Raw genomic sequence first — 18,062 nt, forward strand, 5'->3', positions numbered from 1 at the left:
TTCTTTTTTTTTTTTTTTTAAAGATTTTATTTTTTTCCTTTTTCTCGCCAAAGACCCCTGGTACATAGTTGTACACTCCTCGTTGTGGGTCCCTCTAGTTGTGGCATGCGGGACGCTGCCCCAGCACGGTTCGATGAGCCGGGCCTTGTCCGCGCCCCGGACTCCAACCAACGAAACACCGGGCCGCCTGCAGCCGAGTGTGCGAACCCAACCAGATTTTAAAAATCTGGCAGCTGAGTCATTTAAATTTTAGGGACTCATTTTAAGTCAAAGACTTAATTTGTTAAAAAAAAAAAAAAAAAACACACAGACTATAGTGCAATCCGCATGTCTGGGCAGCCCAGGACTAGTGCGAATCTCAATAAGCAGCCATATCCTGGAGTAATCAAGAGTCAAATGCAAGAAAAATGCTTTTCTTGTCCAAAGCCTTTCGGAACAAGTGGAATATGAATGTGAACATGGCCATGCACCAAGATCTCTATCAGCAGATAGTGAAACTCAAGGAGACCCCAAATTCACAATGTTTTATTGGAAAAAACAAAGTCAGCTTGACATCAATAAATGTTACAGCCTTTCCAAAACCAAATAGCTGTTCAAAAAGCACTTGGCAAAGTTATCAAATGAAATATGAAGATGATGATGGAAACATATTGGTCAGCTAGAAATAATCTCAGGATAGCACCCCTGCCCCCAACTAGTGTAAAATCACAAAAAGTTTTAATAGCAATTGGAAATTTTTTCACAAAAATAAGCATATTATTCAACTCTGACATAATTGATTCATGTTGGTTAAAAAAATCAATAATATTCCATTTTAATATATCATGATTACATTGTCCTCGTTTTGTGTAGTGCTGACTTGATTTCTAATTAATCATTTTTATCAGAATAATAACATATATTGATTCTGTTGTTATCAAATTTAACTTATGTTATATAGTACCTTTATAAATGTTTCATGAAAGTAAATACCTATCTATAAATATTTCATACATTTGTACACAAAATTATTAAATTCTAGTACTGTTGTTTTACTTTATTTGTTCTAACAGTTCTTACTGAAGTACTGGTATCAATAGCAATATTTCAGCATTTCTCAAATTAATCTGCTTCAGGATAGAGGTATTACACTCACTATATGCATGCTGTCCTCGCCTGCTCTGGAGAACAGAGAATATTTACAATCCATCTTCAGCTTATCTGCAAACTCAACTAATCTCATCCAATTTCTGGGTAAACAAGAAACGTGCCAGATTAAAATATGATCACCAGCAATTTTCTCTTCTATATGAACCTTCTTTTTCTGCTTTTAGAGCTGTGTTCTGATTTTCAGTACTTTTCACACGAGATCATTGAGGCAAATTGAAATACATCCTGCACGTTCGCTTCTCTCTGCACACAGAAGTCACTCACATGTCTGGTTTTCTCTTCGTTTTGCAAGTGGAAATCTGTTCTAATATATTGATGTTGAAGGAAGCAAGAGGGGACTCCACGGAATGTTTTTGATGTCACCTTGGAGAAACTGTCAGACACCATCTGCTGGTTTATTGAGCATACAGAATGGCAGTGTTGATGAATTCTTCTTTAATATATGACACATTTTGACACAGCCACCAGCCATGTCCTAATGACCAGAAGAATGCCAAGGTGCTTTGAAGTACATCCAGCTTAAATTATCATAGGTCTTTTGTATTTGTGAAATGACTGATACTCTAAATAATCTATTTTGGTTTGTGCTGGGCTTCATTTCTACATGCTGGCAAGTGTGTCTTTCAATCGGGCCCACAAATGAGAAGGTTAACGGTCTTCCCCGTCTTCATTGTCCTTGTGGGTTCTCATCTGAGAATTCTTACCTTGATAAGGATCTACAGACTGAGAAAAGGTCCGTCTAGTCGAAAGTCAAAGATAATTTAGAAACCATCCTCTCTGTTTTATTCCTTGGTTTTACTAACATGAATGCAGGGGGAAAATTACAACTATAGCCTAGAAATGAGAATTATTCCATAAATCATTAAGATCAAAGTAGCCAGTGACTCCTGAACAAGAAAGAAATTCAATACAACTTTTTATGCAAAAAAAGTTGGGAGTCCAAATGTGAGTGATGAGGTGGGAGAGAAGTTACTGATATGATTAATAAATAACTAATTTAAAAAATAAAGGAAGGAGACTTTTATGAATCGTGAGAAAAATCACGGACTACTTAATTTTACAGATTACTGTGTGGCTACATAAACTGGAAAGTTCAAAAGAAAATGGAAACATTGGCTCTCTGGCATTTTGGTATCACTTTATAATTGATGGTATTAGTCAGAGTTCAGTTCAAGAACTGAAATCACTCTAGGTACTTTAAGCAGGAAAGGGTTCAGATCAGGGAATTATGTAAAATCCTTGGAAGAACTGGAGGTGTGGATTGATCTGGGCCTCCTAATCTGACCTCTGCCAGAATCAAGATGCCAGCAAATTAGGAATCACTGATGAAACTACTGAATTATTAAAAAAAACCACCGCCACTGCTCTGCTCCAACGATGAAAAAGCCACTGCCAGGGGCTGCCCCGTGGCCGAGTGGTTAAGTTCGCGCGCTCCACTTTGGCAGCCCAGGGTTTCGCTGGTTCGAATCCTGGGCGCGGACATGGCGCCACTCATCAGGCCATGCTAAGGCAGCATCCCACATGCCACAACTAGAAGGACCCACAACTAAAAATAAAGAAAGAAAAAGCCACTGCCAGAACAACTCCCAGAGCTCCCAGGAAACTGACTCTGGAACACTGGCCCTGGGAGACCGGCTGTGTCTTCCAGGGCAACTTCCGCCTGACATCTTCAACCCCACTTTTCAAGTATGCCTGCTAACGGAACACAGCACAAAGCAGGCAGGAGCTGGCTCCAGCTCACTTCCGCCTTCCTGGGATCTGGCATCTATGTTGAGGGAACTGATTTTAACTACAGAACCTTAGATGCACAAGAGCCTGGGTATTGTGGCTTTTGGTCCTCCAGCCTCTGCAATACAGAAAGGCTCACAAGAAGGAAACAGGGATGGATATTTCACGCCAATTAACCATATTTAATATATTTACAGAGTGCTTTCACTATCAGAGTGATCTGTACTTCTCATAAAAACCCGTTAAGATAGGTAGTGCTATACCCATCTAACAGAGCAGGAAACACAGTCTGAAGTTGTACCACGTCTAAAATTACATGGAATAAGGTGCTAGGAGGAGTAACTCGATAACACAGGATTGCTGTGAAATCCTCCCCATTAATACCATACGGCCTCTACTGGTGTTTGTCGAGTAAAGCCATTATTTGTCTCTGGGATATCAAACATCTATAAAAAAGATTCATTTAGCTAAAACTTAAAAGGGAAAGACTGTCCACTGAAAGGTAGCATATAACTCTATAATAAATGTAAAGAAATTATGTTCTGAAATTTAATAACAGGGTACGTTTATTGAATAAAAGAAATGCATTGCCAAAAATTGATTACCCCTAGTGGTTGTGAATCAATATTCCTGATATATGGAAAATATTCACTTTACAATAGTTTTATACAAGATAGGCAGGTTACGAAGCACTGTATAATATTATCTCAATTTAGAAAAAAATATATGTGAAGACTATATCAAAATTAAGTGGCTGTCTCTGGAAAATTGTAATTTTGAGTGTCTTTGTTTCTTTGAGATTCTTCTCTCTTTCCCAAACTCATATTTTAATTTCGGAAAGTAGTACATGTTCCTCTTAAGAAAAACAAAAACTTTTTAAACTATTAAAACATTAATAAATAATAGGCATAGGGCAAGCGTAGATAGAAGGATGGTAGATAAGTAAAATTATCAAAATAAAAATAGTTGAAAAAAGTTTTAAAAGGTGTGGTTCACATTAAGAAGGAAAAGAGAACCCTTTCTCCACTCTCTCTCCATATGTTTTTAAACAAAATCTTAGGAACATTACAGATTCTACATACACAAAGCCAGATTGTATTTTAAATGGATTTATTTTCTTTTTAAATCATAAAATATCACTGACACATATTATTTTAAAAATCCTTTTTTATAAATGCAAATCTTCTGATAGTAAAGCTAAAGCTATACATCCACAGCAGACAGTTTTATCTTCGAAGTATCATCTCTGAATATCTTAAACGACTTGTTTATTCTTGTTTCTGTAGCTCATTTGATATATGGACATATAATCATTTGAACAACTTTTAAACTTATTCAACATTTTGCACTGTTCAATATGAATTTCACTTTTTGTATAAATTGCTACTTAAGAAGAAAATGAGTACTGTGTAAATCTAATAGCAACTTTGAAAATGAAGTTTCGCCTCTCTCAATGAGTGAAAACAGAAATAGAAGGTAATCTTCAGGCAGCTCACATCATCTAATTAGAAGAAAATAGTGACAGGATGGAGAAGACGTGGCGTCCAGTGTCTACAATTTCTTATTTAGTCTCAAAGAGGTCACGTGAGGCTAAAAGAATAGAAAATACAGAAATTAGCTTAGAAATGATAAAATGCAGTATATATAAAGGTGGTATGATTGAGTTTCTTACTTTAATTAGAAAAAATTATTCCTAACCCAATATTTTAACAACAGACCATAACCTATACTTCAACTAATGGAACAAAAAAGCAAATGGCAAAGTTTTCTCTTTCCTAAATATTTTTCATAGCTGAGTAATTTTAAAAATACCTGCCAGGAGCGGGAAGACTGTAACGTAGCTTCCCTTCGTCCCCCAAACCTAGTGAAACATAGTCTCTGAAATGAAAACCAAAGACCTCAAAGTAAATCTAAGCAAGGAATCAGTATTGCTTAACGGAAAAATGATTGACCAAGATTGCTTATTGAACACGTTTTCTTTTTTTGTTTGTTTCTTTTTGGTTTAGCTCTTTGGATGCATTGATGTAGTAAAGCAAATAAAATTTTGAAATTTTTACAGTTGTTGGTAGTTGTCTCTTTTAAGACCGAGAAGCGCCAGCTTAATTTTCACGTGATGTTATAATGTGTTCAAATGACAATAACTTCTTTGCTTTTGTTTTAATTTCTTAAAAAATTGGTAATTATGTAACTGTTCAAGAGGAATCTAGAAATAATTAATATCAAACCAAGATGCTTCTAGACTGCCAGCAATTATGATTTATGTGTAATCTAGTTATATCTTTTTCCCATCTAGCTTCAAATATTGTTTTTGAAATAAATCCTTAAATGCTGAAGTTCGCTGTTAAGCAAAAGTGAAATCCTCTACATTTAAAAGACATAACTTTTGGGCAGGCCCAGTGGCGTAGCAGTTAAGTTTACACACTGCTTCGGAGGCGTGGGGTTTACCAGTTCTGATCCTGTGCACCGACCTATGTTGTGGCAGGCATCTCACATATAAAGTAGAGAAAGATGGGCACAGGTGTCAGCTCAGGGCCAGTCTTCCTCAGGAAAAAGAGGAAGATTGGCGGTGGATGTTAGCTCAGAGCTAATCTTCCTCAAAAAATAAATAAATAACATAAATCACAAGTTTTACTTAAATACTTACAAATTTTAACGTTATTTTTTATGCCAATAACCTAGAAGTGAGATAACACATTTTTCCTCCTGGGACCTTGAAAAACTAGACATATAGACACATATATGCATGCATGCACACATGCACATATGTGCACATAGAGAGCTCTAGTTCAGATTATGTGCTTTTTAAAAGCATGTCAACTTGCTTGTGAATTATTATACCAATGAGATATAATTAGCCAATCATTTATTTCCTTCATGAGTGTACTGAAAATTAATAATGCTATTCCTCAAACAACCTTTCAGACTTCACCTCTGGACCATAGCACACCATGGTCTGCATCACATTATTGATACCCTGGCACTGAATTGAACTCCAATAGAAGGAGTTAAGTCATTTTAAAGAAATCAGTAAATACTGTACATAAATACAGATCTGAATATCCAGATAATTTATAGCTTCCTACGTCAAATGTTGATGGAAAGCATTTGAGAATAGATTGTGGAATAAGCAAGGATGAAATTTCAAGGGGATTGAATGGGGATTAGCTGCTACTGTTTTGGAATTTCAGGCCTATGGAATGCTAGCCCACTCCATTGACCACTCCACTAGTTCAACAGATTTCATAGTGCCACTCACCCCAATAGCGTATGCCATCTCTGGTGGCATCTCCATGTCTGTTTCCTAATTGCTTACTTTTTCTTTCCAAAATATATGCTTATCCATTTCAGGAATAATTCTCGTGTTCCCCTGAACTCAGCAGTCTTCTCTCTGACTTCCCTATTCAGAAATAGACATCAGCCAAGACATTCTTAGTAGATGATTTGTAGTCTCCATTACTCGTACCAACAGCACTGAAAACCTAGATGGGCGCAGAAGGCACTCCTATAGTGAGCACACTGTAGTCAACACTGCATCCTTATCCATGTGGCTCCTTCATTTTGCTTAACTATTAAGGCTCAATTTTTGCTATTACTCTCTTCCACCTACCCACTCAAGTTAGGAACTGCCTGTATTTTCGTGTAGTCCTTGGGTATTTAGAGAATGCAAGCAGATTTAACTGTTTCCTCAAACAAATATAATAATGTAATTTATAAAATCATGTCATGACCAGCCCAGAGAATAAAAAATCCATTTATTCATTATTTTGGGGAAAACTTAAATTTGCTTAGAAATATGAAATTTTCAAATTGGATAAATATTGCTTCTTTATGTGGCAATAAGTAAGAGAAATCAATGTGAAAGGGATTGGACACAGGAATGTGCATGTGAATTTGAATCAGATGAAGAGAGTAGGCAGAATGTGCTAAAGAATTCAATTTCGGTGAAGCCAGAGATGTATGCTTCCGTAGACCTCACTAAGCACTTCTTCCTTACTTTTCCCTCATGTTATTTTCCCATTCATTTGACTTCTGCTTCCTTAAGAACCCTAAGCGGCTGGGGGGGTTGGGTAGGGAATGGTGGAGTGGGGGAAGATAAGGGAGAAGAGAGAGGAGTAGGACGGAATTTTGAGGTTTTTGAGAAGTGGCGGCACTGAATTGTCTACGGTCACTGGCGACGTCAGACTGAAGGAGAAGCAGGGAGCTCCCGCCCGAGCTGAGTAGCTGGTGATTTCATTCCAAAGGCAGCCGTAACAGATCTCTTTCCAGAGAAGGAATCAGTGACTGTTTACATAAAGGGCAGAATTGCCCAACAGCAATCCCGAGAGAGTTACTTCACCTGGTTGCGAGATGGCTGTCAGAAAGTTTTGGGACACCTCCCACTATTTCAAATTACAGGAAATGGGTTAGCAGTGTTGGGGGAGGATTTGGGATAACTGCTTGACACCCACCTCCCCTTTCACAAAGTGACAAAAATTTTTGTACCCGTAATGTGGAAGAACTGGCAACAGTACAAGAAACCAGCTAAGTCAAATATGAGCCTGAAGTTGCTGTTGTATTTGCTTAGTATAACAATATGAAACTACATAGAAAAAATCTGTATAGAGTGTGCTAACCTACAAATGCTGTTAGCACTTGGATCCTGGGACAGTATAAAAACATTGAACAACTGGGTACAATGCACACAATGACCAGTGAAAGTGGACACAGGCCAGAGTGTTGGACAAGAGTTCTATAGGGTCTAGGGGCGCAGAGGAAGGGCTGGGATGGCCCAGGCGTTAACATGTATTTCATTACCTTCACGACCTGTACTGGTAAGACAATGTGGGTGCCACCTGAATTTCAGCCTTGCTTTGATAAAATTCAACCGTTGATGACATCCCATTCATGGTCTCTAGCAGCCTGATGTTCTGCCTGACAACCGGAAGGAAGTTGCTTGTTCGCAGTGGCACATACTTTTGCATCATTTGCTATTTACAGATTTTACTCTACTTCAATCAGTTAGCATTTTAACACTGGCTAGCTATGGTCTCTTTACCAGAAACTTTGATTCATATGAAAATAACGTCAAAACAAATTCTGTTGCTTTCCACAAAAATTCTAAAAGTTTGGCTACTATATTAATCAAGGATACTAATGTGTGGAATAATGGAATATTTCATCAGATGTTCAATCAGTGTACAGCTATTACCAGTACAAATACAAATAATAACAAAATCACACATCAGGAGTCTGCACCAAAATTTACCAATAAAGGAGAAAAGGTCAAAATTAAGCTTGAAATTTTTATGAATATTGGTATTAAAACTTACATTTCTTAGATTACTTTATATCTTTATTTTATATACGCAAAATGTTTAGATATGTTTTCTCAAGTTGAGTTAGGTATTTTTTTAGGTTTTTAGGATTTTAGGTTTTTATGTGATTATTCCAGCCAATTTAACACAGTGATCATGGTAAAAAAATATACTTATTTTATCAAGTTAATATCACCTAATTTATCACCATTAATTTATCAAATTAATAGTGTCAACTAATAAGTCAAGCAACAAGGAGGTAAATAACTATTTATAAGAATTTTGTGTATTTTTTCAATGCTTACTCAAACTTTTTAAATTAAGCTCAGAATTTCACACATTGCTGTATTAAACACCTCCAATATTTTGAACTCAAAAGAAAGTACATAAAATTGTTTATGCAAGTTTTATGGCTTCCTAAGCATTTTTACATGATTTAAATTTTAAGAAGTAAAAGTATAAATAATGCTGAATTGTTTTTGAGAACTTTAAGAAGAACTCTAAATAAAATGGTGAAAAAGAAATCCAATGAACTGAAAACTAGGACAAAATTCTTTCCCATCTAAGTAGGAAAATAGTACTCTGAAGGGAGCCAGGAGAAATTGGGAACCAAGACTTGGCTGCCACAGGATGAGTTGATGTGGAAGAATGCAACATACAAGGAGTGTTCCTACCATGAACGCTAATATCATTTAGAATACTTTGTTTGCCAATAACAGAAAATCCAACTCAAAGTGACTTAAAAATTCGAGAGAATATATTGGCTCCTGTAACCAAAAGACCCAAAGGTAGGCCTCATTTCTGGAGAGACTTGAGCTACCCACATAAGCACTTCTCCACGGACCCAGTTTCTTTGTCTTCTGCAGAGCTGATTGCACTCTGAAGATGAGTCTCCTTGTAACATCGTGATGACAGGTGGATCTCCGGGACACATGTTTCCCCATTTGAACCATGAAAGAAAGTGTGTCTTTTGCAAATGTCTCAAGATTAACTCTCCTTGCACTGACTGATACCACGTGCCCACCTCCTGCACCACACCTTGTATCCAGGGAGGTGGAATCAACTGATTGGAGTAGCCTAGATCACATACGCCATATCTAGAACTTTTCTTTAGCTTCCCTGGAACCACACGGAACCATAAGTGTCCCCTTTCAACGCTACCAAAAAAATTTGATACCGCTGGGAATGAACGCTGGGACGTCATCCAAAAATGCCCTCCATAGTAGAGAAATGCAAGAATATTGGGGGCAAATAAAATAAGCACATTAAATAAACACAATAATTGATGTCATGATGAAAAGTTTTCCAACCATGTCTTTGATCTTCCTATGTTCTTGTGAAAGCTATTTATAAGGGTTACATAGAAAACAAAAACCATAGAGAATGCATAAACATAAAATTCAGCAAAGATATTCACTTCGTTTGTGCTAAGACAAAATATATTACTGTCTGTTTTTAGTCATAGACAATTCACAAGACTTTGATGATTGCATATTAAATATTAAATCTGAATATGATGAGGTATTAATTATGCTTATATAGAAAATATGAATAAACACAAAAAACAAAGTAGTATTTAATTAATAAATACTCTGCTAGAATAGCATATTTTGCACTGATTATAGCTACTGATATAAATAAGTAGGATTTCTTTGTACTCATTGTTCTGTCAACAAAAATTCAATTATGAGGAAAAATGGCAGCTAAGGACTTCTGTTTGGATAAAAGTTGTAGGAAATCCTGAAGAGTTCTAAGTGGAATGCATTTGAAATTAGAATTTTGGGGAAAAAATCTGAATTTGCAATAAAACTATCAATAAAAAATTGTTAGCACATTTTACAGATTAAAGAACACAGAATGCACCTGAAATGCCTATGTGAAAATGGTATTTCATGGAAAATAACTCTTACTTGGAAGGGGTTGATAAGGTTACTCTGAGAACAAGAAAAATAATTTAGTATAGAACTGGATAACTATGCCAAAAAGGAATTTCAAAATCATTTAAGTTCAAAACAGTGTCCTCAAAGAAAAAATTCTGGAGGGGGGCAGGAGAATGGCTATAATAATTCAGTGCAGTATTTTCTCATCAGAAGAATAGTATAAAGTTAATATTAATTCCCAAGTGCTACTGGACTTTCAAATTTATATTAAATTTATATATCAATTCATATTTGTATACAATATATATCTTGCTATTCCATAGCATTCAGATACTTTACATGATGCCATGTTACAAAGGAGACTCCATGTCTAGGGCTTCTCAGCTAGAGTTTGCAACTAAAATTATGGAGCTTTAAGAATCTAGTGTAGGGGCTGGCCCGGTGTCATAGCGGTTAAGTTCCATGCTTGGCTTCAGTGGCCTGAGAGTCACAGGTTCTTATCCTGGAGCACGGACATATGTACTGCTCATCAAGCCATGCTGCCATGCTGTGGTGGCATCCCACATACAAAATAGAGAAAGACTGGCATGGATGTTAGCTCAGCAACAATCTTTCTCACCAAAAACTTAATAAATTAATTAAAAATAAAAAGATCCTAGTCTATTGTGAGAAGTTCGTAGCATTAGTTAAAAGATTTCTGATGTTGCTCTCAGATAAAACAATCTTGAACTTCAGTTGGTCTAGTTTACATCCTCAAATTAAACTACGCGGTTAGAGTTGGCTGTGATTTAGTCCAAACTGTTTGTGGGTTGACACAATGGAAATTAACAAATGATTGTATGCAAATAGATTTCTATATTAGTAACACAGTAAAGACCCACTGAAAAGACGTTAACCTAACTTTCTCATCTAATATTTCCTTAGTCAAGTTCTAGTAATGTGGTCTTATCACTAAGATGCCCACATGAACTGTCTCCACTAATTTCTAAGGCCTTGAAAGCAGATTTCCTTCAGAATTTAGAAAAAGGCTTCATCCATCTTCTGCTCTCTTAAATGTAGTTGTCAAATGCTAGAATTCCAAAAAAAGAAAGAAAAATATTTTCCCATTCTTACTTTATGTCATGGTAGTCATAAAAGTTATAAAAGCATTTTCTTCTGTATTTTTTCTACAGATATAATATCTTGGTTATGCCATGTATTAAATATGTTTTTGTAGACTAGCCTGGAAACTAGAATGTTTACAATGAAGCAACTTTGAAGTTTTTTGTTCCAAATAATCAACCTAGAAATCTGTTTTTGAAACACAGCTAATTGATATGCTATTTATATCAATATACAGTTGCAGAAGGAATACATTTATTACTGCTTATAGTGCTCACCAACACTAAACACTCTAAATGACAAATTAAATTAAATTCAGACTTTGTTTACATATTGTAGATATTTTTAGCTGATGAACTCTTACTAGTGCTATTTTGTTTCTTCTATATTAAATTAAAATCAAAGGCACAACAAAATATTTTGGAAAATACATGGTTTTATTTATGTCTGAAATATAAAATATATTTTCCCCTTTGGAGTATCCATTGATGCCTTCCCCTGCCGTCTAAACCATTGCCCTATCTCAAAAGCATTGACACATTCACAGAGGAGTGATTCTATATCATCCATGTGACAGATCCCCCTAGAGGTACCGGCATAAAGAAGTAAAAATTGAGTCCATTTCTGTTTTTAGTAAATTAATCTGAAACACGTTTCACTTACTCAGGATCCTTTTTGTTTCCTGTTCAAAGATGATAATTCAGTCAACTAAAGGATCTTCTGTCTAGCACACACACCAGTATGCTTTATTGACTATGGGAGTCGTTTCCCTCCGTATTCCTCTGTAGTTACATTTACCCACTGACGTCAGGCTGTCTTGAATACATTGAATGGAATCCTTTCAGAAACGGAACAGTCCTTTGGCGCTTATTTGTGCTCCACTCCGATTAAAAAAGAGAAAAATATTTCACCAAGATGCATCTAACAATGCCAAATTCTGCATTAAGACACAAATTCTGCATTAAGAATCTAAATGTGCAGAAATAGCACATTGTAATAAAAAGAAAACTTCCTGAGAAATGCAATTTATGTTCAGAGATCCACATTCCATGGTGTGCAATTAATATGTATCCATATACAGGGAAAAGCATTTGATCATCAAGATATTCACTACTGAGCTCAAATCTTTTCCTTGCAGTTCATTAAAGTTAATCTGTGTTGTTAATTAATTAAATAAGGTCTTCACAGGTCCTTTTTGGAATGATGTCTCTATACTGTAACAAGTTAAGTAATTTAAGGTTAAACTGGTCTCGTTAATGCCAACAGTGAATGAAGACCTTCAACAATTTTTTTTTTCACATTGATATGATGAGAAAGTAAAATGCAAGCTTAGTTCATTCAGGTCTTACACTTGTTGGTATTTTAAGGAGGGGGAGGGGCGGGCTCCTAGTTTCCTGGGGTCGCCATAACAAAGTGCAGCAAATTGGACCGTTTGAAACAATAGAAATGTGTTCTCTCACAGTACTGAGGCTAGAAGCCTGAAATTAAGGTGTTGGCAGGGCCACGCTCCCTCTGAAACCTCTAGAGGAGGACTCTGTTTTGGCCTCTTCCAGATTCTGATAACCCTGGCTGTTGCTTGGCATGTGACAGCATAGCTCCAATCTCTGGCTCCATTTCACATGGCTGTCTTCCCTGTGTCTCTCTTCTCCTCTCCCTGTAAGGACGTCAGTCATATTTGATTCAGGGCCCACCCTAATCCAGCATGACCTCATTTTAACTTAACTAGTTACATCTGCAGTGACCATGTTTCCAAATAAGGTCACATTCAGAGGAACTCGGGGTTGGGACTTCCACTTATCTTTTTAGGGGTCACAATTCAACTCATAATAGGGAGCTACCAATATAACACATTTGCTTCCTATGTGAGTTCTGAACTAATTGAGAAATAAACCTGAACAGAAGGGAAATCATGAGTAAAATATCACTTTTATTGCTGATAACAAGCTCATTTTGGAGATTCTGGCATATCCAAGGCAGATGAGTTTGCTAATCCTAGATGCTGAAGTTACATTTACTCACTTAGTTGCAGACAGCCACAGATCTCTTCATATGATTGCTTGCCCCTGAAGGACACATGGAATGGAGGAGCAGAGCAAAACGTGTCCTTTCCGCACTTAGGCTGGCTGCCCTTCCCCAAAAAGGAAGAGAAAGAACAGTACTCAAGAGTGTCATGTTTTAAAGATTCCTCCACATAAAAGAAACATCATGAATAGGGAATAAATTTTCCCCATGACAATAATTGCATATGCTTACCAAGACATTTTCATTATCGTTAATACCATCAGGAAAGCTCGGAACATTTCTCCTGGAGCTGATTTTAAAGATGCTTTCTTAATATTGTATTATAAATGTATGTGTAGTTTGTTCTATATCTTCTGCAGAATTTTATCTTAAATTTAAAATAAAACTGTCTACAATATTTTGTGTAATAGAAAAGAGTTTAGAATCCCATATCATTACACCCATTCTACATTGAATAACCTAGGGCTTGGCACAAAAAGGGCCACCAGGAGAGTTATTTGGGTAGAATTGCATGTTCATGAAGAGCATCAAGCATTGACTTTTTGTATATTCTCCAAAAAGAGTATCGTCAAATCATACAGGATTGAAAGAAAGGATGCATCTCACAACTTTAAATTTGTATCCCAGTACCAGACAGTAAGATCTACAGTAAGCTTCTAATTAATAGTTTTTATAAATTCTGAAGTTAACTTCTCAATAGAAAAATTATATTTTCATCTTGAAAGGGTAGATTTGTTTGACGTAAATAGGAAAGGTAAACCACAATTTTATTAACTCTTTTTTTTCAGATATCTTCATTTTTAGTATGTTAGAAGTGCCAAAAAATAAAAAGAAAGGGGCTGTGTCTCTCCAGAACTCTCAAAAATACACAAACTTAGAAGGTTTTGTTTCGGAGAAGGAGAGTTTCTCTAAGGGAAGGGTATGGTAGGCGGCCTCTAGGATGACCACATAGGAAGCTGCCTCCTAGTATTCACCCACTCGTATGCCATCCTCTCCCCCGAGCATAGGTTGAATTTAATGACTTCCTTCTAATCAATAAATGTAGCCAATGTGATGGGATTTCACTTCCAAGGCTAAGTTTGAAAAGATTGCAGCTTCCATCCTGTTTGCTCTCTCATACTGTCTCTTGGATCACTTGCTCCGGGGGCCGCCTTGTGAAGAGATTAATGTCACGAGGGAGCTTGGAAGCAGAGCCCCCCTACTTGAGCCTTCATATGAGACTGCAGCCCCCGTCAACAGCTGGACCACAACCTCAGGAGAACTCTGGATCCAGAGGCAGCCAGTTGAGCTATGCCCAGGGTCCCTGATCCACAGAAACTGTGTGATAATTAGTGTTTGTTGTTTTAAGCCTTTAAGGCACGAAGTTGTGGAGGAATTTTTTACACAACCATAGGGTTTTTTTACACAACTAAAGGGAAAGGACGAAGATTCTCTAGCAATATAGTGTTAAGATCATGCGCTTAGAAGTCAGTTTTTCCAGTAACTTAGAAACATTTGATTTGTGTAATATATGTTTTTCTTGATAAAAGAATTTCAAATACTACAGAGGTATAAAAAGTAAAATTCCATCTTTAATCTCCTTAAATTCCAAGTCCCTCCCCTGAGTTAATCATGAAGTTATTTTTCCAGACAGGTTCTCTGCATTAACATTTTCATATATGATGTTTTATTTCGCATAAATAAAATGGAATATTCTACAATTTTTTACCTAACCTGTCCTGAAGATCTTCCCCCAGCTGCACATAGACATCTATCTTATTCCTTTACCTTCTGTAGTCGTCTATAACATAGCCATAACACAATTTTATTTCGTCTGCCCCATACAGATGCACTTTTGAATTGTCTCTAGTATTTTACTCTGACGAAAACTGTTGCAACCGATAGACCTGTCCTTATCTCTTTGTGCTCATGAACGATTGTATCCCTAACATAGACTTGTAGATGTGGAGTTTGAGGGCATTGGCTTTTCTTTTTTTTCTTTTTTTGAATAGATTTCCCAGCGTGTCCTCTTTAACATGGTAACAATTTACGCTGTCACAGCAGTGTATTGGGATTCTGGTTTTCCCCATACCTATTTCAATACTAGATATTTTCCATCTTTTGAACACCGTATTTCCATCCTCTTCTTCTACCCACTGATTAATGCCATGTTTTATATTTCTTCTAATTTCTACAGTTTTGTTTTAAAATTGTTTAGATCTTTAAATCACCTGTTAGTTGTCTAATACTGTTTAGTTAACTTACAGATCAAATTTGGAAAAGACAAGAACAAAACAAGAAGAAAACTTCCAAATCTGAAAACAGGTAATATTTTCAATTGACTTTAAATGAACCCATAGAAGGTAAACCATGTTGAATCCCTCACTTCCTTCTCATTAGAATATCTTGCAGTTCTGGGGCAGGCCCCATGGCCGAGTGGTGAAGTTTGCACACTCCACTTCGGCGGCCTGGGGTACACCAGTTCAGATCCTGGGCGTGGACCTACACACTGCTCATCAGGCCATGCTGTGGTGGCATCCCACATGGAAGAACTAGAATGACCTACAACCAGGACATACGACTATGTACTGGGGCTTTAGGGAGAAAAAAAAAGATTGGCAACAGATATTAGATGTTCACTCAGGCCAATCTTCCTCACCAAAAAAAAAAAAAAGAATACCTTGCAATTATTCTACAAAGTTGGGAATCAATAAATGTTGATTAAATTGAATTGATTAAATTGCCTGTGACATTTCATATCAACTGCCATGAAAATATACAGTGACTACCTAGAACCTAGACCTGCATTTCTAAATACCATTCTCCACTAAAAAGAAATAGGGCTCTTTAGAGAAATGACTGGAGCAGGGAAACTATGAGATGAGCCTGGAAGATTTCATGACAGAAAGTATGAAAGCACTCAAAGAATGATGGGGACATGCCAAAAGGACACAGGAGCTGGCCTGAAGGAGCTCCAAGTGGTCAAATTAGAACAATTTAGGCATCAAAATGAATAAAGATAACAACTGACTATAGCCTATTGAATAAAATAAGAATCCACAAGTCTATGCTGCTATAAACAAATATGTGAAAAAATAAACAAATAAGAGAGAAAAGGAAGTTCTTCCTTAGAATGACAACTAAATGTAAAGGGCATGATAGAAAATAACCATTTGGCAACCATCATTGCAATATTTGATTCAGGGAATAATCATAAATGAATGCTAAACCTAGTGACTGAAAGTATTATGAGGAATGGATGGAATTAGTCAGAGTTCTCTGGAGAAACAGAACCAATAGGATATATAGGTATATATTCTATTATAGCTGTCTATCTATCTTTATAGGAAACATAAATTCCGATACAGAGATACATATCCTATTATATATGTCCTATTTATATAAATATACACATATATAAAGAGACTTATTTTAAGGAATTGATTCACCATAATTGTAGAGGCTGGGAAGTCTGAAAGCTGCAGAGCAGGCCGCAGGCAGGAAACTCAGGTAGGGTTTCTAACTTACAGTCTTGAGGCGGAACTTCTGGAAAACCTGATTCTGCTCTCAACCCCATTAACTGATTGGATGAAGCCAACCACTTTCCTGAGAGTAACTTAAAGTCAACTGATTGTAAATGTTAGTCACATGTGTAAAATACTCTCACAGTAACATCTAGATTAGTGTTTGACCAAACAACTTGGCAACATAACCTAGGCAGTTGACACATAAAATTAGTCATTACAGACGGGGCTGCCTGGTGGCACAGTGGTTAGGTGCGCACGTTCTGCTTCGGTGGCCCAGGGTTCACTGGTTCAGATCCCGGGGGCGGACATGGCACCACTTGGCACACCATGCTGTGGCAGGCGTCTCACATATAAAGTAGAGGAAGATGGGCACGGATGTTAGCTCAGGGCCAGCCGTCCTCAGCAAAAAGAGGAGTATTGGCAGCAGTTAGCTCAGGGCTAATCTTCCTCAAAAAAAAAAAAATCATCATCATTACAGAGATATTTATGTCATCTCAAAATAACTTAACACAAACGTGTTAATTATAAGAAGAGAAATAGCAACTTTATAGACACCAACCTATTCATTTAGTCAAAGTTAACATCATTCATAGCGGGAAAAATCCTGATATGATTCTGACATATTCCTACTAAAAATGCCTAACATTATCTAATTATGAGGGAACATTAGACAAACCCAAACTGAGGGATATTCTACAAAATAATTCACCTGTACTCTTGCAAAATGTTAAAGTCATGAAACACAAGACTGAGGAACTAGGGCTGGCCCGGTGGTGTAGTGGTTAAGTTCACATGCTCCACTTTGGCTGCCCGGGGTTCACAAGTTCAGATCCCAGGCGCAGACCTACAGACCACTCATCAAGCCATGCTGTGGCAGCATCCCACATAGAAGATGTGGAAGGACTTATGACTAGGATATACAAACATGGGCTGGGGCTTTGAGGAGAGAAAAAAAAAGAGAGGAAGATTGGCAACAGATGTTAGCTCAGAGCTGATCTTCCTAAAAAAAAAAAAAAAGACTGAGGAACTGTTCAACATGAAAATGGACTAAAGAAACATGACCACTAAATGCCATGGGTAATCGTGGATGGGTTCCTAGGCAGAGGATGGGGTGCAGGAAGATGGGGGAGAGGACTTTAAGGGACATTATTCATTACTGGGACAATTGACGAAATTTTAAAAAGGACTATGTGTTAGGTAGTAGTATTATACCCATACTGATTTTCCTGACTTTAATAGTTACATATCCTTGTTCTGAGGAAATACCCAGTGGTACTTAGGGGTCAAGCAGCAAGACGTCTACAACTTGTTCTCAAAACGTGCAGAAAAATTTGATCGATAAATAGGTAGAATAAAGATAGATAGATAGAGTGATAAAGTAA

The 18,062-nt window shown here is 36.9% G+C and overlaps 1 long non-coding RNA gene across 1 annotated transcript; it reads right to left on the reverse strand.

Moving 5' to 3' along the window:
• Window positions 1–3,490: 3,490 nt before the first annotated feature.
• On the reverse strand, window positions 3,491–14,649 carry LOC138920850 (uncharacterized). The gene is made up of 3 exons (XR_011432770.1): window positions 11,816–14,649; window positions 6,134–6,274; window positions 3,491–4,467 (listed from the first exon to the last, which is right to left on the reverse strand). It is a non-coding gene; the product is annotated as an uncharacterized lncRNA (long non-coding RNA).
• Window positions 14,650–18,062: the final 3,413 nt, after the last annotated feature.

This window comes from Equus caballus, chromosome 26, assembly GCF_041296265.1.
Source record: "Equus caballus isolate H_3958 breed thoroughbred chromosome 26, TB-T2T, whole genome shotgun sequence".
NCBI lineage: Eukaryota > Metazoa > Chordata > Mammalia > Perissodactyla > Equidae > Equus > Equus caballus.